This window comes from Triturus cristatus, chromosome 12 (genome assembly GCF_964204655.1).
Source record: "Triturus cristatus chromosome 12, aTriCri1.1, whole genome shotgun sequence".
NCBI classification, from domain to species: Eukaryota; Metazoa; Chordata; class Amphibia; order Caudata; family Salamandridae; genus Triturus; species Triturus cristatus.
The window spans coordinates 288,022,414-288,047,884 of record NC_140595.1 but is presented as its reverse complement, the minus strand read 5'-3'; positions in this window follow the sequence as shown (position 1 = coordinate 288,047,884).

The following is a 25,471-nucleotide window of genomic DNA, read 5'->3' as shown; positions in this document are numbered from 1 at the left end:
GGTACCCATGTGAGGCAGATCCTACTCTCCTACAGTGAAGCTATATCTCTGTAAGGGGTGCATGCACCACCCTACCCAGGCTGCAGTAGCAGACCTGTGGTGTAATTTTGGAGGCCTTCCCAGGGATGGAATAATACATGCTTCAGACCCTGGTAGGCCTCTGGGGTACCTGTGCCCTGGGTACATAGTATACCATATACTAGGCATTTACAAGGGTACCTCAGAATCCAATCTGTGGTCTACCTAAGGTACTAGGAATCAATTTATAAGAGAAAGCAGATAGGCTGGGGACCTGAATAGCAGGTTCCCAGCCAAACTAAGTCAAAAAATATCAACACACCAGGAAAACAAATGGGGGGAACCATGTAGTCAGATTCCACCTTCCTACACAAGTGTTACAGCGTAGAGGAAGGCCCTTCGCAAACCTAGAATGGTCACCTGTTACTTATTGCTAAATGTGTGTGTTGAATTGGTACTAATGGTGTGCAAGCCACTCTTGCTTCCTTCTGCGCCTCTCTTGCCTCTTTCTGCATTTCTGTTGCTTCTTTCTACAAATCTCTACTTTCTGCACCTCTTTCTGCACGTCTGCGGCCTCTTTCTGCACCTCTCTAGCCTTTTTCTGTATCCCTCTTATGTCTTTCTGCACCCTTTTTGCCTCTTTCTGCACCGGTGTTACTGCTTTCTGCACATCTCCTCCTTTCTGCACCTCTCTTGTTTCTTTCTTCACCTCACTTGCCTCTTTCAGCACCTCTGTTGCTTTTTTCTGCAGATCTCTTGCCTCTTTCTGCATCTCACTTGCCTCTTTCTGCACCTATGTTGGTCCTTTCTGCACTGCTCTTTCTTCTTTCTGCACCTCACTTGCCTCTTTCTGCACTTCTCTTGCTTCTTTCTACACCTCTGTTGCTTCTTTCAGCAATTTTCCTGCCTCTTTCTCTATCTCTCTTGCCTCTTTGTGCACCCCTCCTACCTTTTTCTGCACCTCTCTTGCCTCTTTTCGCACCTCTGTTTGTTCTTTCTGCACTGCTCTTGCTTCTTTATGCACTTCTCTTGCCACTTTCTGCAACCTTCGTGCCTCTTTCAGCATCTCTGTTGCTTCGTTCTGTACTTCTCTTCCTTCTTTCTGCACCCCTCGTGCCTCCTTTTGCACTTCTGTTGCTCCTTTCTGCACTTCTCTTGGTTCTTTCTGCACTGCTCTTGCCCCTTTCTGCAACCCTCTTGCCTCTTTGAGCACCTCTGTTGCTTCTTTCTGCACTTCTATTGCCTCTTTCTGCACCTCTGTTGATTTTTTCTGCAGATCTCTTGCCTCTTTCTGCACCTCACTTGTGTCTTTCAGCACCTCTGTTGCTTTTTTCTGCAGATCTCTTGTCCCTTTCTGCACCCTTCTTTTCTCTTTCTATACCTCTCTTGCCTCTATCTGCACTCCTGTTCCCTCTTTCTGCACCTTTCCAGCCTGTTTCTACACATCTCTTGCCTCTGTCTGTACCACTGTTACCTATTTCTGCATGTCTCTTGCTCTTTCTGCCCCTTTGTGCCTTTTTCAGCACCTCTGTTGGTTCTTTCTGCACTGCTCTTGTTTTTTTCCGCACCTCACTTGCCTCTTTCTGCACTTCTCTTGCTTCTTTTTACACTTCGGTTGCTTCTTTCAGCAATTCTCTTGCCTCTTACTGCACTTCTCTTCCTTCTTTTTACACCCCTCCTGCCTCTTTCTATACCTCTCTTGCCTCTCTGTGCACCTCTCATACCGCTTCTGCACCCCTCTTGCCTCTTTTTGCACCTCTGTTGGTTCTTTCTGCACTGCTCTTGCTTCTTTCTGCACCTCACGTGCCTCTTTCTGCACTTCTCTTGCTTCTTTCTAAACCTCTTGCTTCTTTCAGCAAGTCTCTTAGCTCTTTCTGCACTTCTCTTGCTTGTTTCTGCACCTTTCTTGTGTCTATCTGCACCTCTGTTACCTCTTTTTGCACTTCACTTGATTCTTTCTGCACTTCACTTGATTCTTTCTGCACTTCACTTGATTCTTTCTGCACCTCTCTTTCCTCTTTCACCACCTCTGTTAATTATTTCTGCACCTCCTGCCTCTTTCTGCACCCCTCTTGCCTCTTTCTACACCTCTCTTATCTCTTTCTGCACCACTCTTGCTTCTTTCTGTACCTCTGTTGCTTCTTTCTGCACTTCCCTTGCCTCTTTCTGCACCCTTTGTGCCTCTTTCAGCACCTCTGTTGCTTCTTTCTGTACTTCTCTTCCTTCTTTCTGCACCCCTCGTGACTCTTTAAGCACCTGTTGCTTCTTTCTGCACTCATCTTCCTTCTTTCTGCAACACTCGTGCCTCCTTCTGCACCTCTGTTGCCTCTTTCAGCACCTCTGTTGGTTCTTTCTGCACTGATCTTGCTTCTTTTTGCACCTCACTTGTCACAGTGAGTGCAACAGTAGGGAAAGTGTTGGATTACGAGGGGTAAAAATTACTTTTCCCACTCCAGTGAGTGCAACAGTAGGGAAAGTGTTGGATACCGTATGGTTAAAAATTACTATTCCAGCTCCACTGAGTGTAACAGTATGGAAAGTGTTGGATAGCGGAGGGATACAAATTACTATTCCACTCCAGTGAGTGCAACAGTAGGGAAAGTGTTGGATAGTGGAGGGATAAAAATTACTATTCCCACTCCAACAAGTGCAACAGTAGAGAAAGTGTTGGACAGCGGAAAGGTAAAAATTACTATTCCCACTCCAGTCAGTGCAACAGTAGGGAAAGTGTTGGATAGCGAAGGGATAGCGAAGGGATAGAAATTACTATTCTCACTCCAGTGAGTGCAACATTAGGGAAAGTGTTGGATTACGAGGGTGTAACATAGGCCATGGCGTGTAAGGGAATCTCAAGATACAGAGGCTTCAGACTATAGTCAGGGAGAACCTACACGTCTCTTTTTAATTGTAGTCGGCAACAACAACAAAACAAATGCAGCAAAACCATATATCTTGCTTCCAATTAACAGGTCAAAGTAGTCCTGGGTTGTGGAATTTTATTTGTGTTGTTTAACTCCTCCTAAAAGAATGTTCCCTTGATTTGTTCCCACTCCGCTGGGTTTTCTTTTGTATCCCCGGGTCTTCGGTTGCTGGGAATTCTTTTATGGACGCCTCAGGAAACGCCAAAAAAAAACAGCAATGCCAAAAAAAAAGGAAACAGGAAATAGTATAGGTTGAGATGGTTACTGTCTAATATTCCACAAAACAGTGCAACCGTCACCGCACCCGTGTCTCTGGTGATGTTAGGGCTGTATTATTAGTATGGTGTACTCCCCGTCCACCACCTGTGCTTTATTACATAATTGAAGAAGGAGACTTGCCTGTAGCCACGACCCTCCTGGGACGTGGCAGGGGCTGTTCAGATAGCTTCCTGTTTGGAAGCCTCAGCGGTATCAGGAGCGCTTTTCTGAGACCTGTCATCAGGAGGAGATGAAGTCGCAGCTTCAGGGTCTTCATCTAGGTTCTCCCCGTCTTCGGTTCCCTTCTTCTGCTGTTCAGGTCCCTCCAGTACCTGCTCTGTCTCGTTTGGCGTCCAGTACCCCTCGCATTCAATCCAGGATTCTCGACTTCCCCTCGGGGCCATCGCGTCACGCTCCTCTTCCGTCATGCGTACCGTGGAGACTGGTGCGCTAACGTTCGCTTTTCCTTGTCTTTCACCGGCCGCCATGTTGTTATCCGAGGAGGCGGCTGGTGCGGTATTACAGAAGGGTAAAAAATGTCGTTCCCACTCCAGTGAGTGCAACAGTAGGGAAAGTGTTGGATTGCAGAGGGGTAAAAATTACTATTCTCACTCCAGTGAGTGTAACAGTAAGGAAAGTGTTGGATAGCGGAGGGGTACAAATTACTATTTCCACCCCAGTGAGTGTAACAGTAGAGAAAGTGTTGGATAGCGGAGGGGTAAAAATGATTTTTCCAGGTCCAGTGAGTGTAACAGTAGGGAAAGCATTGGATTGTGGAGATGTAACAATATTCTCACTCCAGTCAGTTCAAAATTAAAAACAAACTAAATATTAACAAAATAATTTTAAAAATAAATAAAAAACATATAAATATGTTAAAAAATACAAATATATTTAATATAAAAAATTGAACAAAAATATAATGTTATACACATATAACAAGTACCTACAAATTTTATATAATATATTTGTAGGTACGTGTTATATGTGTTTAACATTATCATATTTTTGTTAAATGTTTTATTTAATTTTTATTTAATTTAATATAATTTATATTAATTTAAAAAACAAATTCAAACAAATAAATATTTTTAATTCGAAATTATTCAGAAACAAAAAAAATAATTACACAAATGTACTTTTTTATTTCCTTATCTATAACAGCACACAAATCACAACCCACATCTAAATTTTAAACAAAAGGTACTTCCATAATTAACATAATTAATTATCAATTAAACAATTGTTAATTAAAAAACAAATTAAAACTCATAAAAATGTATTAACTTCCCACACTTTACCTCTATAATCCTCACAGCTAAAATTAAACTGTTAAAAAATTAATTACACAATTAAAAGTTATTTACAATTTAAAAACAACTAGTAGTATTTAGCAACTAATTATAAAGTAAATAAAATTAATATATTACCCACCCTTTACCTCTATAAAAGGAAAACCCACACACAACAAATATAAACAATTACCCTAATTAAATATAAATTAATTAATTACTACTAATGATCAACTTATTATTAATTAAACATAAATTACTTCCCATCTTTTATCCATATAAGCCCCAAAACCCACACCTGTAATTAATTACACAATTTCCATATTTTATTTTTTATTAATATATTAATGTTTATTTACTACTAATTATTAACTACATAAACATACATTACTTCCCACCCTTTACCACTATAACCCCCACAACCCGTACTTAAGATTAATAAGACAATTTCCATCATTAATTTTCAATCAATTGATTTATATAAATTAACAAATTATTGATAAATCAAAAATAAATTACTTCCCACCCTTCACCCTTATAAACCCCACAACCCGCACCTAAAAACATTACACAATTACCATAATTAATTACTGTAAGAAAGTAGGATCTGCTTCTTATGGTTACCCCGACTTTTTGCTTGGTTACACTGTTTTTGACTAGTCTGACTGGGATCCTGCTAATCAGGACCCCAGTCTAACTGCTTTCTCCCTAAAATGTTATGTCATGTACTTAGGTACACTCCAGATTGGATACTGGGGTACCCTTGTCAGTCCATAGTATATGGCACACATCTACCCAGGCCATAAGTACCCCAGAGGCCTCTCATGGCCTGAAGCATGTATTTTTCCACCCATGAGAGGCCATGCAAAATGAAACTACGGGCATACCATTGCAGCCTGTGTAAGGTGGTGCAGACACCACTTACTTTGGATATAGGATTACTATATCTATAGGTCACTACACTTAAAACCTATAAGTCACCCCTATAGTAGACCTTGACAATTTTGAAGGTAGGGTGCTGGGTTTTATGTGAGAGGGTGCCCCTGCATGAGCGAAGCACCCCTACAGCCTTCGGAGACCATTCTCCTGGGTTGAGGCAGCCAGACATATAGGTGCATTATATGCTCTCTTAAAATGCTATCTCGAAAATGGCTGCAACAAACCATGTCGTGTTTGGTATCAAACACCTTGGAATCATACCTGCATACTAGTAACCGGTGTGGGGGGTATGATACCACCTTTCAGAAGCGAGCTTCGTGGGGTCCCTGGTCTTCCCGGTACCAGGCTTCTCAAGCGGGACAGCACAAAATGGTTGCTGCCGACCAGAGACACATTTCTGTCCTCCTGCTGCTGATCCAAGCTCGAGCAGAGGAAGGCAGTGCAATAGGCATTCTGTCACAGGGAGGTGTGACCACCTCCCAGACAGGGTTTAGTGTATTGGGGCTGGGTTGGTGCACTTCCAAAGTGCCTGAAAGTCTGCACAAGGGGCACATTTGGTGTCCCTGTGCATAGTCTATTTCAAACCAGTCCTGGGAGCCGTTGGCTCCTGCTCTGGTGCAAAATGCCACGGATGAAGGGGAAGCAGTTTGCCAGTCTGGGTCCAGTGCTCAGTCGGAGGTAGAGGGATCCTTAGGTGTGGAAGGTGAGGATAGCTACACTGAGGGCAGGTCTCAGACAACATCTGCAGCATTAAAGACTACTACAGCTCTAGTGAGGACTCCCTTGTGGTGTTGGAGGAAACCAGAATGATTCATCCACATCGGAGTCTACCACCACCACTACCATCTCCACCCTCTCAGATGCTCCCATACCCAGTGTCCATGGCTGCTCCCGTGGAAGGGGACCCGTCTCCTTCACGCCAGGTACCTCACCCCCTGCCTCCACTGCTATCTTGAGTGTGGAGGCCATTGACATACTGAGGCAGATTTCAGTGGGGCAGACAGCAGTGCTGAATGTCCTTCAGGTGCATACCGATCATTTGACACAAATGGTATAATTCCTGGAGGGCATTCACTTGGACATGTCTTCCCTACACAGATCCAATCAGGCTCTGGCATCCACACTGATGGCAGCAGTGTCCCAGCTCCAGCAGTCCGTCTCCCCTCCTGCCTCTTCCCCATCCACAGTCCCAATTACCCTCCCTGACCCAAGCACAGGCAAACCTACACATGCACAAACCTTACAGCCACACACAGCACACAAGCACAAGGACAAACCCACACACGCGCACACTCAGGAGACAGACGGCATACTCGCCACCAGGGACATACCAGCAGAAGACACACATGCATCCACAGACAATTCGCAGACCTCAGAACTCTCTGCCTCTGCAACCCCTACCCTTGCATCTCCTGTTCCTCCTTCTGCCCAGACACTCTACCTCTGTGACCTGGGCCTCTTCCCTACCCACACCTCCAAACCACCTCCCAAGATGAAGAGGTAATCAGCCCCCTTGTCTTGCCATCTAAACCTGTCCCCTCCCCGAGAACAAAAAAAAAAAGCCCCCGTCCAAAAAATCGCCCCTGTCTACCAAGCCCAAACCCCCTCCACCAACCCATACTTGCCTAGGCTAGCCCAGTACCTTCCACACCATAAATCCCTCCCAAAATGTCTGAGTTACTCTCTATTCCTGTCCACATCATAAAGCATTACACCACTCCCAAAATGCTCAAACCCAGCCCATCCCCCCTACATCAAGCCCTCACACTACAGCTGTCCCCCCTCAGTCTGAGCCTACCACTGAAGTGGACCCAACGCCCCTTCAATCTGACGCACCCACTGCAGTGGACCCACACACCCCACCTGATCCCATCCCTCCCAAAATCCAACCCAGTCCTCCCTAATGTTGTCCCTTTGGTGCCTGGCATGCCCCTAGATGCCCCTCCCAGGGGAGGTCACCCCTTACAGTATTTGTGCGGGCAAGAGTCGATGGGCAAGAGGTGGGGGTCTATAAAAACTATGAACATTTTTGGACTTGCCATTGGCCTGTGTAGTAGTTTAATTATACAGTGATGTTAGTATGGCATGGATTGCATATGGTCCATTAAGAGTGTTTACTTTGACAGTATGTTGTCAGGATTTTGGTGTCTACATTTGCTAGGTGTCATCGTCCTCATCAGTTTTGGCTACGAGTGTGACATGAAGTCACAAACCTTTACTTTTTTTAAATCACAATTGCACATAGATCATGCTTTCATATGTCAACATAGTGCAAGTGTCTCAAAGTGCAACAGTTTAGGAGAAACATGCTGCATATGCTTGTGATGTGCAGAAAGACACTGGTCTCATTAATACACCTGGGTACATATGGAGTTTGACTACATGGTAGTGACTTTGGACACACCCATGTACACAAAGTAATGGTACAATACTTGTATGTGACTTGATTGTGGTGGAATCATGTCTGTCTTTTCTTTAGATCAGTTAGACTTGTGGCAATGACAACCTTGCCACAGGTGGCATGCCACTGTAGGCAAATTCCCTTCATGGCTGTGTACTCATCTGATACCTTTCCTGAGCCCATGGTGAGTGTACAATGATCAGTATTCTGTCAGTCTCCTGACCCTGTTGCCTCCAAGGACTACACTTTCTAAATATATTCCTGTCCTGCAAGGTGTCTGTGGGAGTAATAGTCCAGGGCTTTCTAATGTATTTGTCAGTCAAGCCATTGATGGGGTACATCATGTGGATGGTGTGTTTTGTCTGTCCAAGCTTGGATTTCATATTCACAACCACAAAGTGAGCATATGATTTGTGTGTAGGTTGTCATTTGTGCATGACTGACAATGGTGTCCTTTTGAGCTATGCTTGATGGTGTTCAAGATTACACAGAGCTGAACTAGGAGTGCTGTTATGCCTGTTGGATTGCACTGTGCTACATGTGGTAAGCTGAGTTGACAGTAAGTGCACAGAAGAGTTGTGGGTCCGTCTGCTGTGCAGATGCTATAGGAGCCAATGTCACATCCATGATCTCAGTTGCCACACAGGGGAGGATGTGGATTTTTAAATATGAGGCCTAGCTGCAGGTGTGTTTTGCAAGGTTCATGTTGCATGTGATAAGCTAGTTTAAACAAGGGTAGAGGTGAGAGAGACCAGTGTTTTCAGTTTTGAAATGGAGTGGAGACTCATATGTAATAGGGGCAGGACAAATTTGTGAGTGGTTTTCCATGTGGGATTGTGAATAAGAGTATGCGAGCTTGTTAGACTGGTTAAATCCTGTGCAAGGTATGGTAGGAATAGGTAAATGTGATAGGGGTATAACTAGCTAGTTAGATTATGGCAGGAGATGAGAACTGTAGTATGTGCCACTACGGTGAGAGATGTCTCTAATAGGGCAGTTTCAATGAGTGAGGATAGTTGTTAATGTGCATAAGTCAATGGGGGTATGGAGCATGGAAGTCATACGTGGATGTGACAGGGCCACAGTGACACAAGGTTAAACTTGTCATATTTAAAAAAGTGTATGTGTATGTAAAGGGTATACACAAGTTGTGTAATTTAGGGTGCTGAATGGTAAAATGTGAGGTGGTGTGTAGTTTATGTATGTTGTGTTTGAATCTGTGGATGCATTTGTTTTAGAAATCTGTAGAGCTTAAGCAGAGTAGGGTGGGTGTATGGTGATATGCGAATGAATTAAGACATATTCATTGAGCAATGTGTCTTGTTCAGAGATGTGGTGCTTTAAGTGTGCATGTCAGAGTGAGCTGTGATGCTGCACATTGTGATATGAGTACAGTCCAAGACATTACTGAGGGTGCTACTGGTGATGAGTGGTCCGCTTGACATGCTATGTTTGACGTCTGCTGAGGAGGTGATGAGTACAGTACATTGTGTACATGTTATGTATGTGAGAGGTGTTGAGTACATAGTGATGAAGAGTGGTGCTGTGAATGTAGGTGTGGATGTAAGAAGGGCAGCGCCAGTGTGAGATTGTGAGAATCGGGTTGGAAGAGTTTGATTATAATACTGGAGCTTGTGGGGCAGACATGCTTTTCTGGCTAGCTGCACCAGAGGGGGCTTATAATGGGCTTGTGTGTACGATAGTTTTGAGAGACGAGCATGTACTTCGAAGTTGATGTGAGAGGTTTCATACCCACACAAGTAGAGTTCATGCAGACCATGAGGTAATATTGAAATGTACTTATGCGTAGATTATATGTATGTAAGTAGGCAAAAACAGCAGCCAGAGGAAATATAAAGATGTGGAATGTGTTTGCTGCAGCTCTGCCAATGGATGTTCATGACTCATTGTTTTAATGGCCGCTTTGAGTACACTGGCATATGCAAAACCTATTGGCATCACAGGACAAGTAGGCTCCACCTAGCCTTGCCTTGTCTTAGTTGTGTGTAGGCATATGTGGCAAGTTACCCTTTGTAGGTAGTTGTAGTCCACTTATTAGTCATACTTGCCCTTGTATACTGCCCTGGGATGGAGGTGGTGATTGCTAATGTTGCAATGTCATGATCCTGGAACATTGGATGGCAGTCCATTGCTTAGAGGGCTATAGCGCCCTCAAGTAAAAAGTCAAGGATGTGTGTTCTTGTGCCACCTGGAGTCAGACTACTCCAGGAACACATCTCCACACTTCCCAGTAGGCTACACATGCATGGGTATTGGTGGCATTCAGACTTTGAATGTCCAAGGTATGGGGTCACCAAGGGAGATGGACTCATTGTGGTGAAATCTCTGGCTGTGCTGATGAAAACACATTGCACTGTAAGCAAACACACATGTGACACTGGAACAGTACACCCAGTTCCATTAGTGTTTGCACTGCCCTAGAGCCTGGGGGCGGGATGTCTTTGTTGAAGGTCTCCTTGATATTTTTATAGATTTTGAGACAGTGTTTTAGTGCCAAATGTGGATAAAGCAGACTTCATTCTGCACATTTCCTTTATTCCCACAAGATGTACCCATATCCCCATACTTTAGGATGGCTATGTGAATTGTGTTGGAGAGCCACGGATTGAGCCACCCCACAACATCCTCACCAGTGCTGGCAGCTTATCTTACACAATGGGCTGTGCACTAGACCCTCCAACACTGTTGGTGGATCCTATGTCCTGAGATTTATGCGTACTTCTACTACTCTGCAGGACAGAATCTGCACATTCAAAATGGAATTATTATTTTGTGGCACATACTACAGCCTGAGGAGCTAGATGCTAAATTGCTGTGAATGACATTCTCCAAAGATGGCCGTGTACCTACACAGATTGGGAGTTGTGTGCAGCGCCCACAGTCCACATATGGTGACAGTATCCTACATTTTTGTTGACCTGTTGGCCCATGCTTCTTACAAAACCAAGATGGATTTTGTCTACAAATATTTCAATGACAACTGGGACACAACCACTTCTAGCTTGTTGTATTGGGAGGCACTGAAATCAGTACTGTGTGTCTGGATCTGTGGACTAATGTGTTGTCTGGGCTTTACTGTACACAGACCCATCACAATGTCATACTTTTGTGAGTACATTGGAGTTCTGTTGCCCTGCAATGTTTCAGTGTGTGTTGTGGTGAGATCATGCATTAGATTTGTGATACATACATATGTGTGGGTATGGCAATTCCTCTTCTATCTTTAAATGTGTGTTTCTCCTAGTATTTAGTGGGCAAAGTGTACCTACCTGATGATGCCGTTCCCTCATTGGACATACACATCATGCTATGGTCCCACGGTTACTTGGGCACTCTGCAAGTAATTGGCACACAATCCGTGATCATCTCAATGTAGCCTCTGTGCTTTTTCCTGTCAAGGGAGGTTTCAAAAAGGCACACTGCTGCTGATCAAGGGGGTGGGGGGTAGATTAGACTGGCCAAATGTGACTTGCCTCCCTGCAACGCCCCTACATACAACTCAACCTCCCTGCACCTGCCATGACCAGAAAGTGATGGGCGGGTGAGGGAGATGACACTGTTTCTGTCAAAATTGCCTGTACATTGCTGGGGGTATTAGCCCCCAAACCCAAAATTGCCTTTCCATTGCTGGGGGTATTTGCACCCCAAACTCAAAATTTCCTCTACATTGCTTGGGGGCATTAGCCGTCAAACCCAAAATAGTCTCTACATTGCTGGGGGTATCAGCTCCCAAACCCAAATTTTCTTCTACCTTGCGGGGGGTATTAGCCCCGCAAACCCAAATTTGGCCTCTACATTGCTGGGGGTATTGGTATACCAAACCCCAAATTTTCTCCACATTGCAGGGGGTATTAGCCCCCCTAAACCCACAATTGGCCCTACTTTGCTGGGTGTATCATCTCCCAGACCCACATTTGGCCTCTACATTGCTGGGGTTTTGGCACCCCAAACCCAAATTGGCTCGACATTGCTGGGGGTATTAGCCCCCAAACCCAAATTTGGCCTCTACATTGCTGGGGGTATTGGCACCCCAAACCCAACATTGCCTCTACGTTGCTGGCGCTATTAGCCCCCAAACCGAAGATTGGCCTCTACATTGTTGGAAGACTTTTCACCCCTACATTTACCGGGAGTTTTGTTCCTGCTATCTCTTCTGTTGTCTTTCGCGGGGTAGTAACATTATTCTGTAGGGGTAGGTGTCTGACCTACCGTCTGCGACAACCGCGTCTGTTGGGGTTGTAGTATTCATCGAAGATGTAGAGTAGAGGGATAACATGCGAGATAGGATGCATAGCTGCACAGTCTCGGTCGCAGGAATCGTGTTGTAGCGCGAATCGGAGCTCAAATACTCCCCTTCCGACAACTTTGATGAGTTGGTTGTGGCAGCCAATTTGGCGCATAGGAAGTAAGCATTGCACCTGAGCGGTGTGAATCGGACTGGGAAGTGCCTCCAAACAATTCCATTTTGCATTCCAGAGGCTTCTCATAGGGGAAATCAAGTCCCAATCGAAGTGACCGAGGCGTTCCATAAGTAAAGGGTTTTGGGCATCGTGATGCGTGGTTTGTGAAAACCGGATCCCAGTACAAGTCGGTCGGAAGGTCCGACTCCGGAAGGCTGGGATGGCCTTCCTGACATGATCGTAATCGGCCGCTAAGATGGTGAGATAAAATAAATGATGGCATTATTTGAGACTTATAAATTTGGTTGAAGGTGTGGTTGGTCATATTATTCTCGACTTCACTATTGCTTAACTAATAGGGATGTGTTAAAATGAAGATTGTAAAAATCGGTTAATAATTTATAATAATCCCACTAACTGCAGCATAAACCTTCCTCACTCAATTTATCAGATTACTTAATTGCTATTTATGTACCATACCCTGAAATATTTACAGTGAGAAGGGTACTCTGTCACTTGGCTGGCAATAAGATCTTTTCATCTACATCCTAATAGGGGTGCTAGAGTTGCGTAGAGTGTGGTAGCAAATGATGCATAGGGTTGAATGACATATGCTAGTTTAAACACAAATTGAGATTAGAATTTCTAGTGAGCTGTAGATTTTCACAATATTTTACATGCCATAGTACTGAACTATTAATGCTTTCTATAATCTTGTTTTGTTGTATTGTATTAGTTTGACAATAGTAAATTTCTAATTAAGGTAGATGTACTAAAGGTGGACTTTTTCCTCTGCAGAATATACAGAATGACCAGCAGTGGCAGTGTTGCAGAAGAGAATTTCTCTGCATTTTCTGAGACAAAAAAAACATTTCATCAGCATTCTTCATTCCTTTATCAATTTATATTGTAAGTCAAACTCACATTTATACACTTTACTCATCATTAAAAGAAGTCTTTAGCTTCTGAATGCTCTCAGTACCTTGTAGTGTGTTCTTACGCATAAATATAATTTCTGTTGAGAGGGTAGTTATATCAATGACATTACATTGCTCATGATAGCTAATTGAATGCTTTTATTGTCCCTAAGGTGGACAAACCCTGATTTAGATAATTGCGTTAGCAATATATCATCAGAGGAAATTACTGACTTTTGAGGCTGGAATAATTTTCTTTAAGTTACAGCGATTGGCTTACTTTCCCATGGAGAGAAGCTAATTTAACCTGTTTACCTGTACTCTATATGAGGGAGTTTGATACTCAAGATATATCGTTGTTGATGATATTCAGGGTACTTGTAACTCCATTTCAGTTTTCAAAGGAGCACAATGATATCAATGGTTCAGAGCACTTTCCCAGTACACATCCTATTAGCCTTTCCGTCTTAATTACTGATAGTAACCTAGTGCGTAATTGCTGATGTTTCATCCTCCAGTGTCTCCTTCACCCAGGACAATTGGTCAATTGGGCTCTGACATCATAAAGCTACAGCAGGATGTCACCTGCCATAAGGGCTAATGAATTGCCTAGCAAGCAATAGGATACATTTATCATGGTATTGAAATATGTAGCTGGGTAGACAGGATGCCCAGCCAAAGACTAAGATGGCGAGAGGAAAGAAATTAGGGCAATCTTTGAGACTTATAGAAATTTGTTTGAAGGTGAGGTTGGTCATAAAATTCTCGACTTCACTATTGCTTAATTAAGCGTGATGTCCTAAAATGAAGATGTTAAAAATCTGTTATTCATAATTTATATTAATCCCACTAACTGTAGTTTAAACCTTCCTCTCTCAACTTATCAGATGACTTAATTGCAATTTGTATACCATAACCTAAAAGAATTGCAGTGAGAAGGGTACTCTGTCACTTGGCTGGGAATAAGGTCTTTTTATCTACGTCCTAATAGAGGTGCTAGAGATGCGTACAGTGTGGTAGCAAATGATGCATAGGATTGAGAGATGCATGCTAGCTTGACAACACAAATTGTGTATTTCTAGTGAGCTGTAGATTCGCACAATATTTCACACGGCATAGTACTGGACTATCAACCCTAAAAAAAAATCATTTTTTGGTTGTATTGCATTAGTTTGAAAATATTCATTTACTAATTATGGTAGATTCACCAACGGTGGACCCTTCCATCTGCAGAATATACTGAACGACAAGCAGTGGCAGTGCTGCAGAAGAGAATTTCTCTGCATTGCTTAGAGAGAAAATATTTTATCAGCATTCTTCATTCCTTTATCAATTTATATGGTGAGTTTACCATTCCACTTCCCACTTGCCTTGAGGTCTTAAATACAGACAGAAGCCAAGTGCATCATTTCTAATATCTCATCCTCCTGTGTGTCATCTTCACCCAGAACAAGTGGTCAGCGATGCCCTGACACCATAAAGCTACACCAGGATGTCAACTGACATGAGGGCCAATCAATTGCTTAGCAAACAATAGGATACATTTAGCTTGGTATTGAAAACTAGCATGGTAAGCTTAAATACATGGGTGCATTTTTTGAGACTTATATATTTCTATGAGCTTGTGGTTGGGCATAATAGTCTCAACTTCAATATTGCTTAACTGGTAAGAATTGGCTAAAATGAAGATGTTAAAATGTGTTATTCATAATGTTTTGTTATTCCCACTAACTGAAGCCTAACCCTATCTCTCTCAACTTACCATCTAACTTAATTGCTACTGGTGTACCATAACCTAAAACAAATGCAGTGAGAAGGGTACACTGCCACTTGGCTGGCAATAAGATCTATTTACCTCCATCTTAATATAGGTGCTACAGTTGTTTTTGGAGTTGTCAGGGTCTGGAGCAACGTGACCCCGACAGTATGGAGGAGGATGGCGGTATAGCTTTCAGCCCCATACCTTTGCTTTCCTTTCAGCCCTCGAGCCGTTCCTCTTCTCCGTCGGCGTGGCATCTGGGAGAGGACCGGCAGGAGTGCTACGGACCCTTTAAGGCATACTGGGAAGGAGAATCGAGCGAAGGAAGAACCACCCCCTGGTGGGAGGAGCTGGCGGACCTAGGAAGTGAAAGCGACACCGAGGAGCCAGAAGGATGCGCAACGCCAGTGTGGAGAGGAGAAGGTGGTGTTTGAGAGGCCGAGACGACTGGGACCCCCTACGCGACGAGCACCGAGGTCCGGAGCGGGGATCCTGAGGTGGAGGAGCTGATGCGGGAGCCAGGAGGCCAACGACCCAGTGAAGCGCCCTGCTGTGCTCTAGGAGGAGCGTGACTCACGCAGGTGCGTTCTCTGTTTCGGGGCCGAGGACGGTGTGTAGGAGAGAGGTCAGGGGTGCCACAAGGAGCAGAGGTTCATGCTTGTTTCCTCACACGGCCTACCTAGGCCCTGAGACCTCCCCTGCATCCTTACTAATGATGGTCCTCTCCGCACCGTTTACGCCTAACGGATGTCTGTGGTCCCTCACTCCCTGACCTGTGTGCATGAGTGAGAAACCAGCCATAGACCTGATGCTTTGTTTCTTTCCTTTTTTGGGGACAAACGACACATCCTATACTGAGCTAGCATCCATAGTGGGATATGTGCAACGCCTGAGGACTGCTGACAACAGAGGAGCTAAAGTCTCCTCCCTCCCATCCTGACGGCTAAGGAACGGAAGTGTTCTATCATTTTTCTAGTTGTGGCCAAACACTGTATACCCCGGATATAGTAAGGGAAGACAAAGAAAGCCCTTACCATTGACCTTGTCTCCGCATTTTGTTTGCCCCGCGACAAGAGTGTTAGCAAATGAGGCATGGATTTAAAGAAGTATGCTAGGTTGAAAACAAAAATTGAGATTTAAATTTTTGAGCTGTGGTTTTTCACAATATTACAGACTCCATAGTACTGATCTGTTAATGCTGATTAGAAATCAATTTTTGTTGTATTGCTTATGGTAAATGCACTTACAGTGGACTTTTCCATCTGCAGATTATACTGAATGACCAGCATTGGCAGTGTTGCACAACAGATTATCTCTGCATTGTCAAGACTACACAAAAAAATGATGTTTTCTAGCATACTTAATCATTTTACCTACTTATGTGGTAAGTAAAGCTCACAATCATTCCATTTGGCAATAAAAGACGTTCACAGAATCTGAAGGTTCTCACTCTTATAGTTGTGTACTCTGCGTGAATATAATTTCTGTCAAGATGGAGGTAATATTGATTACATTGTGGTGGTCATGATAGTTAATAAAGGACTTTGACTGCCTCCAAGGATACCAACGCCTGGTTTAGATCCTGGTGCTAGTTATATTCCATCCAAGGAAATTCCTGCCTTTGAGGCTGGAATGTTGTGAGAATCTGGCCTAGTATATGATGTCCACTGATTTAAGTGGGCACCTTGCACCAGTCCAGACAACCCTTATGGTGTTTTAAGAGGTCTTAGAACAATCTTAGAAGCTCTCTAAGTGGTAGCTGTGGAGAGCATCCTTCAGGCTTAGTCTTGATAGAGTGTAAAGCAGCTTGTTTTACTAGAATGCAATCTTTTAGTATAGATTAAATGAAAAAGAACCACACAAAGTATTTATAAAAATATGTATTTATTATATAACACTATCTAGTACGTTACAGTATCTCCCACACGAAGATAGACACAAAACAAACAATACATTAGCAAAGGCATCACAGTAAATAGCACTAATACATAGTGGGCCCCAGGGGGGGACCAAATCACGTGCTAAGAAACTGGTACAAGAACCACAACTTGAGTCAGCACAATGCCGAGAGGACGTAGTATCCCTAGGGACCCAAGGAATCACCCAAGGTAAGTAGATAGGGACCCCAGGTAGGATGCGTGCAATGTGGGAAAACGATCGCGGGCTCCATACAAGTCTATGGACCCTGAAGAAACGCTGTGGAAGACAGAAGGTTGGAGAGCCACCCCACCCGTGGATACCCTTGTACCCATGTTACCTACACCAGGGATGCCAGGTGCATTGGGGTGAAGTGGTGTCGGAAACCGCCGTCGATCCCAATGTAGGACTTCAGTAAAGTGCCGCTGCTGAAAAAGGAGAAAGTGTCTGTGGGAATCCAAACATGGATTCTTGTTAAGGAGTACCTGAAAGCAGGGGGGACAGAGTCTGGGTCACTTAGAAGTGACCAGAAGCTTGGTATACGAATACCCACAGATGTCAAGTGCTTCAAGGAAGGTGACGAGGACCTTGACTCTGCAGCTGTGGGGACCAGGCGATGCTAAGGATGACCAGGAGCTGTATACAAGCTGTCCCATGAAGGATGTTGAGTGCTGAGGAGTCGGTATCCAGCGGGAACACCAACAAGCCTTGGCAAATGCAGCCCTCTATGGAAGACAAGAAAGTACAAGATAAGCAAAGGCCAGGAGACTCACCACAAACAGGGGAGTCAGGGCAGGCCCAGAGCAATCTGGGGAGCCTGAAGAAAACAAAAGTGACCCTCAAATAGACCCACAGGCCGGAGGCACTGGAGTTGCGAGAAGACCTCAAGCAGCTCACCAAAATATGCACACCACACTGCACACGATACGGTGTGGCTGAAGATTCTGGTCACAGGAGATGCTTGACGTTGGGGCTACTTGGAGCCCGAAGATCTTCTTGCAAGATACCAACAAGCCTTTGCAACTGCAAGTTGGACTCGGTACACAGTGGTTCAGTTATTGCAACCCCCACAAGGACTACTGGCCTCAAACTTGGTAAGAGGGTAGAGCAGACCTAAGGAGCTGAGGAAAACCACCACCTGTGTTTCAGAGCCACAGAGTCCGGAGGAGCTTGGGATCTGCAGACCGGTCAACTTAGTTGCGGTGCCTGCAAATGCAGGGGACTGACTCTTCACTGCAAGGGAGATTACTTTGGTTGTCCTTGATGCTTCACAGGCCTTAAAAGATTCCTGTATGATGCACAGGCACAGACGAGGCAGCAGACTGGAAGGAAGACTAAGTCAGGCCCAAACGAAGTCCAGAAAAGTCCAGAGTGCCCAGACGGTAGAAGTGCAGTGGTGCCTGTTCTGAATCTTATCCCACAATGAATCTAGGGACCTACACCCAGGTAAGCCATTAAGTATCCTATGGAAAGGATTGGGACGATTCAGGAGACCTACCCAGGGGAGGATCTGGACAGGGGGAGTTTACTCCCATGTCCTTTGTCCAGTTTCGCGCCAGAGTGGGAGCCAACGGCTCCCAGGATTGGTTTTGAACTGGACTATACACAGGGACACCACATTTGGCCCTCATGCAGACTTTCTGGCACTGGCAAGCACACCCACCCAGTCCTAATGCACTAAATCCTGTCATGGAGGTGGTCACACCTCCCTGTGACAGGATGCCTATTGTTCCACCTTCCTCTGCTCAAGTTTGGCTCAGCAGCAGGAGGGCAGATATGTCTTTGGTCGGCAGCAACGATTTTGTGCTATACGGGTCAAGAAGGCTGGTACCGGGAACACTGAGAGCCTAACTGAGGGCTCTACCAGTGCTTGGAATCATGCCTCCCACACCGTTTATAGTGTGGGGGGTATGATTCCAATATATTTTTATGTAAAAAATGATAGGAGTAGTTGCAGACAGTTTCAAGAAGGTCATTACATAATTACGCGGTGACCCTCTATATAGTATATGGCATATGGTAAATGCATTACCAGTGGACTTTTCCATCTGCAGATTATACTGAATGACCAGCAGTGTAAGTGCTGCACTACAGATTATCTCTGCATTGTTGAGACTAAGCACAAAAAAAAAGAAGTCTTCAAGCATACTGCATAATTTTACCTACTTATATGGTTGGTAAAACTCACAATCATTCCATTTGGCATAAAAAGACGTTCACAGCATCTGAATGTCCTCACTACCTTATAGTGGGGGCCTGTGCTTGAACATAATTTCTGTCAAGATGTAAGTAATATGGATTACATTTTGGTGGTCATGATAGTTAATAAAGGACTTTGAATGCTACCAAAGCCTTCTTTAGATCCTGGTGCTAGCAATATACCATCTGAAGAAATTACTGCCTTTGAAGCTGAAAAGTATTATCTTAGGTTCCAGCGACAGTCTTATTTTCTTATGGAAGGTGGCTCATTTAAACTATGAGGAGAAAAGGCCCCCCTACAGTTAATTTAAAGTCTAAGAGGAGGGAGAAAAGGAGAGAACAAAACCTCTTTCAAGACTTACATTTCTTTGAATTTGACCTGTTCAGGTTCTATCCTACCAACAAAAACCCTATGACTATGTAATCATAGAGAAACTACAGAGGAATAACTGAAACTCTTTTATATTCTTTATTTCAAGAATATTTTTTTTTTATATATATAATTTTTTTTTTATAAAATCATATGTCTAATAACACATTTCTCATTGTAGTATTATTTCAATATATGAGAATAACACTGTTTTTGTATACACATGAACAGGCTCATTTAAGCTCTTCCCCGGCACTCTGTATGTGGTACTCTGAAACTCAAGATGGATTGTTGTTGAGGATAATCTGTGTTTTTATAACTCCATCCCATTTTCAAAAATGCCCCAATGCTTTGAATGGTACAGAGTACTTTACCATTCCACATTTTACCTGCCTTACGGTCTTAAATACAGATAGTGGCCGAATGCATAATTTCTGATATCTCATCCTCCTGTGTGTCATCTTCACCCAGGACAATTGGTCCAGTGATGCCCTGACATCATAAAACTACAGCAGGATGTAATCAGAGATGAGGGCCAATTATTTGCCTAGCAAGCAATACAATGCATTTATCTTGGTATTGAAACGGGTAGCAGGATTACCAACTGAAAACTAGCATGGTAAGATGAAATAAATGAGTGCATTTTGTGAGACGTATACATTTCTATGAAATTGTGCTTGAGCATAATAATCTCGACTTCACTATTGCTTAACTGATAGGAATTGGCTAAAATGAAGATAATAAAATGTTTTATTCATAATTTGTAGTATTCCCACTGTAGGAAAGTAGGATCTCCTTCTTATGGTTACCCCTACTTTTTGCTTGATGTGATGCTGTATTTGACCCAAAAAAAAGCTATGTTTTTTTTTTTCAACTCCGTCCCATTTTCAATAAGGCCCCAATGTTTTGAATAGTGCAGAGTACTTTACCATTCCATCCTCTTACTTGCCTTGCGGTCTTAAATACAGATAGTAGCAGAGTGCAAAATTTCTGACATCTCATCCTCCTGTGTGCCACCTTCACCCAGGACAATTGGTCCAGTGATGCCCTGACATCATAAAGCGACAGCAGGATATCATCTGACATGAGGGCCAATCAATTGACTAGCAAACAATAGGATACATTTATCTTGGTATTGAAATGGATAGCAGGGTGGACAAGATGCCCAAATGAAAGCTAGCATGGTAAGAAAAAATAATTTAATGCGTTTTTTGAGTTTTATATATTTCTATGAACGTGTGGTAGAGCATAACAGTCTCGACTTCACTATTGCTTAACTAGTAGGAATTGGCTAAAATGAAGATGTTAAAATGTGTTATTCATAATTTTTATTATTCCAACAAACTATAGCAAAAACCTAACTCTCTCAACTTATCAGCTGACTTCATTAATACTGCCACTTGGCTGGCAATAAGACCTATTTATCTATATCTTAATCTATGGTTCTACAGTTGTTTAGAGCGTTGGAAAATGAGGCATGGATATAGAGAAGTATGCTAGGTTGTAGTGCTGGAGGCACTCACATGCTTTGAAACCACGTGTTGACCTTTGACTTTCATTGTTTTAATTGATTTTCAGTGTTTTTATCCTAGCCTGAATGCACAACATAATTTTTCCTTCATGTGCCTTTTTCCTTGAACATGTCTTTCATGTAATCTTGTAGTTTTGAAGTGGGAGAGCTTTCACAGAGTAGAAAAGCCTTGCCAGGAACAGAACATGTGGGATGTGCATTTGAAAGCATGAGAGTGGGAGAGGTGTGGAATGTACTTCTTGGTCTCGAAGTGCAGTGTTATAAGCAGTTGTGAGAACCTGGCCTGGTATATGATGTCCACTAATTAAAGTGGGCACCTTGCACCAGTCCAGACAACCCTTATGGTGATTTAAGAGGTCTCAGACAACCTTTAGAAAGCTTTCCAAGTGGTAGCTGTGGAGAGCAGCCTTCAGGCTTAGTCTTGAAGGAGTGTAAAGCAGCTTGTTTCACCAGAATGCAATCTTATAGTATAGATTAAATGAAAAGACAACCACACAGTAGTTATAAAAATATGTATTTATTATATAACACTATCTAGTATGTTAAAGTATCTCCCACGCGGAGATAGACACAAAGCACACAATACTTCAGCAAAGAAATTACAGTAAATGGGACAAATACACAGTGTGCCCCAGGGGTGTACCAAAATGCATATATTAAGAAAGTAGTATAAGAACCACGACTCGAGTCAGGACAATTTTGAAAGGACGTAGAATTGCTGGGACCCCAAGGAAGCACCCAAGTTGAGTATACAGGCACCCCACGAGTGCCTGTGCAGTGTGTGAACACGACTGCATGCTCCATACAAGTCTATTTGAAAGTCGTGGTTGGAATTTTAAAATTAGGGACCCTTCTCAGTGGACGTCGAAGAAACCATGTGGAAGGCAGAAGGTTGGAGAGCCACCCCACCCGTGGATACCGAAGTACCCAAGTTACCTATCCCAGTGAAGACGGGTGCATAGGTGTGAAGTGGTGTCGGAAACCGCTGTCGAACCCAATGGAGGACTTTGAGAAAGTGCCGCTGCTGGGAGAAGAGAAAGTGTCCTTTGGAATCCAAATGTTATTCTTCTCGAGGAGTGCCTGTAAGCAGAGGGGACAGAGCCTGGGTGACTTGGCTCGGTAGACGAATGTCTCCAATGTCGGGTGCTTCAGAATAGTTGACTGTGATCTTGACTCTGCAGCTGTGGGGACCATGCGACGCTGAGGACGACCAGGAGCCAGCTACGAGCTGTCCCACAAAGGATGTCCACTGCTGAGGGGTAAGCGCCCGGCAGGAGCACCAAGAAGCCTTGTCAAAAGCATCCCATGAAGGTCAAGCAAGTGTATGGTTCGAACCAGCAAAGTCCAGGAGACTCACCACAAGCAGGGGAGTCGGTGTGAGCCTAGAACAACCAGGGGAGCCCAAGGTAAACAAAGATGACCCTCAAGTGGACCCACAGGACGGAGGCACAGGAGTTGCGAGAGAACCTCGAGCACCTTCACAAACAGGCCACGGAGCACACAGTACAAGGTGGTTGAAGATCTTTGTTGCAGAATTTGCCAGAGGTTGGGCCTACCTGGAGCCCAATGCACTTGTCACAGAATTGCCAACAAGCACATGCAAATGTCAAAGGACGCTGTGCACAGGAGTTCAGGTAATGTAGCCCCCACAAGGGATATTTACCTCAAACTCGGTGAGAGGACAGGTCAGGACTCAAGGGACATAGGTAACCACCTTCTGTGTTGCTGAACCCTTCGGAGTCCATAGGAGCTCAGGATCAGCAGACCGGTCAGCAGTGTTGCGGTGCCTGCAAATGCAGGGGAGTGACTCCTTCACTCCAAGGGAGATTATCTTCAGGTGTCTGATGCTCCACAGGTCCTGCACCGATCCTGTACAGTGCACAGGCACAGACGATGCCGCAGACTGAGAGGGAGACGAAGTCAGGTCCAAACTAAGTCTAGCCAAGTCCAGAGTCCCCAGATGGTTGAAGTGCAGTGGTTTCACTTCTGAATCTTGTCCACGAAGAATCTAAGGTCCTGAAGCCAGGTAAGCCCTTAAGTACCCTAAGGAAAGTGCTGGGAAGATTCATGGGACCCTCCCAGGGGATGATCTGGGCAGGAGGGAGGTTTCTTCCATGTCCTTTGTCCAGTTTCGCGCCAGAGCGTGAGCCAACGGCTCCCAAGACTGGTTTGAAATGGACTATGCACAGGGACACCAAATGTGCCCCTCATACAGACTTTCAAGCTCTGGCAAGCACACCCACCCATCCCTCATACACTAAATCCTGTCTGGGAGGTGATCATACCTCCCTGTGACAGGATGCCTATTGTCCTGCCTTCCCCTGCTCGAGCTTGGCTCAGCAGCAGGAGGGCTGAAATGTGTCTCTGGTCGGCAGCAACCATTTTGTGCTGTCCAGGACTAGAAGGCTGGTACCGGCAATACCAGGAGTCCCACAAAGGGTGCTCCCGATGGGTGGAATCATACCTCCCACACCAGTTACCAGTGTGGGGGTATGATTCCAACATGTTTGACACAAACACAACAGCATTAGTTGCAGCCGTTTTTGAGATGGTCATCACACGGTCACATATTGCCCCTCTATATTTGTATATGGCTGCTTCACTGACAACCCGGGGGAATGGACTCCGAAGGCTGCAGGGGTATCCTGCTTGTGCAGAGGCACCTTCTCACTTAGAACCAAGCACCCAACCCTCAGGGTTCTAAAGGTACAAATAGGAAAGGGGTTCCAGTACGCATTCTTTAAAAACAATGCAAAACAGTGAGTACAAGAATCAAAAATAAATCTGAAGAAACCACTTGAAAGGGTGCACCGTTATTTAATCACAGTGCGCCACATAACAATGTATATCAAGCAAAAATGCACAACTTCATCATGAAAACATTAGTGCCCCAAAGGGTGAGGGAGGGAAAGTGTCAGTGAAAAAGTGGTGCAAGGTTTGGGAAGGGATAAAGTGAAGGTCATGTGACCTTTATCAAAACAATTCAAAGTACTGAATTCAGCACAGAGCCAGAGTATCATACAGAGAATGTTCATAAATTATGCAATGCATGCTTTCAGAGTTTTTGTGCAAATCCATCGGGTCAGGATAGAAGCTGGCAGGTGGACAGGTTGTCGACGTTTCGACCCCACAAAGTTATAGGTAATAGTTGAACCTTACGGGAGGAGTCTTCCTCAGGACAGGGGTAAGGTAGGGGGTGGAATTCCATGAATGGCGTGCTAAACACGGGTCCATGGGCAAAGTTACTCCATGTCAAAACAAATATATCAGGTGAAAGCATAAGGAAGGGCTGGAAAAATCACCGTCCTCGTTGTATCAAAACAATACTAAAGAGCCGCCGCGGAACGGTCAGCTGGATTAATTCTGCGGGCTGTAGTGTATCTGTCGTCCCGGGGAGCCGTGCGTCTTGAAAGGCAGGGTTCTAAAGGCTTTCTGTAGGGGTGGCTTATAGGTTTTAAGTGCAGTGACCCTTAGATATAGTAAACCTATATCTTTAGTAAGTGGTGCATGCACCAACTTACACAGGCTGCAATGGCAGGCCTGTAGTTCCATTTTGCATTGTCTCTCATGGGTGGCATAATACATGCTGCAGGCCATGGGAGACCTCTGGGGTACCTATGCCCTGGGTACATGGGTACCGTATACTAGGGACTGACAAGAGTACCCCAGTATCCAATCTGGAGTGTACCGAAGTACACCGCATAACAGTTTAGGGAGAAAGCAGATAGACTAGAATCCTGATTAGCAGGATCCCAGGCAGACTAGTCAAAAACAGCATCACATCAAGCAAAAAGAGGGGGTAACCATAAGAAGCAGATCCTACTTTCCTACACAACACCCCCCCCCCCCCCCCCCCCAGGTAAAGAGATGAGACTAACCTTGCCCAGTTGAGTCTTAAGTTTCTAAGTGAAAATATCTGGAGAGTCTATCTGCATTGGCATGGTTACTCCCAGGTCTGTGTTCCACTGTATAGTCCATCCCCTGTAGGGAACTGGACCACCTCAAAAGTTTGGGGTTTTCACCCTTCATCTGTTTTAGCCATAAGAGGGTCTTATGGTCTGTCTGAACAATGAAGTGAGTGCCAAACAAGTATAGCCTCAGCTTCTTCAGGGACAAGACCACAGCAAAGGCTTCCCTCTCTATAGCTGACCAAAGTTTCTCTCTGGGGGTCAGCCTTCTGCTGATAAAAGCTACTGGTTGATCCTGAACCTCTGCATTAGGTTGTGACACCCCAGCCCCTACCCCTAACTGAGATGCATCTGTTTGGACAATAAATTGCTTGGAGTAGTCAGGACTCTGCAGAATGGGAGCAGTGCACTTGGCATGTTGAGATCATCAAATGCCTTCTGACAGCTAACTGTCCACTGAACTTTCTTGGGCATTTTCTTGGAGGTGAGATTATTCAAGGGAGTTACTATAGACTAGGGGTGGGCGGAATTTGCGTAGTCGCGCTACGCAAAGCTTTGCAAAACGGTAAAAAATCTCCACAAGCACGCAGAGTTCCCCGAACACGCGGAATTGCTTGTTC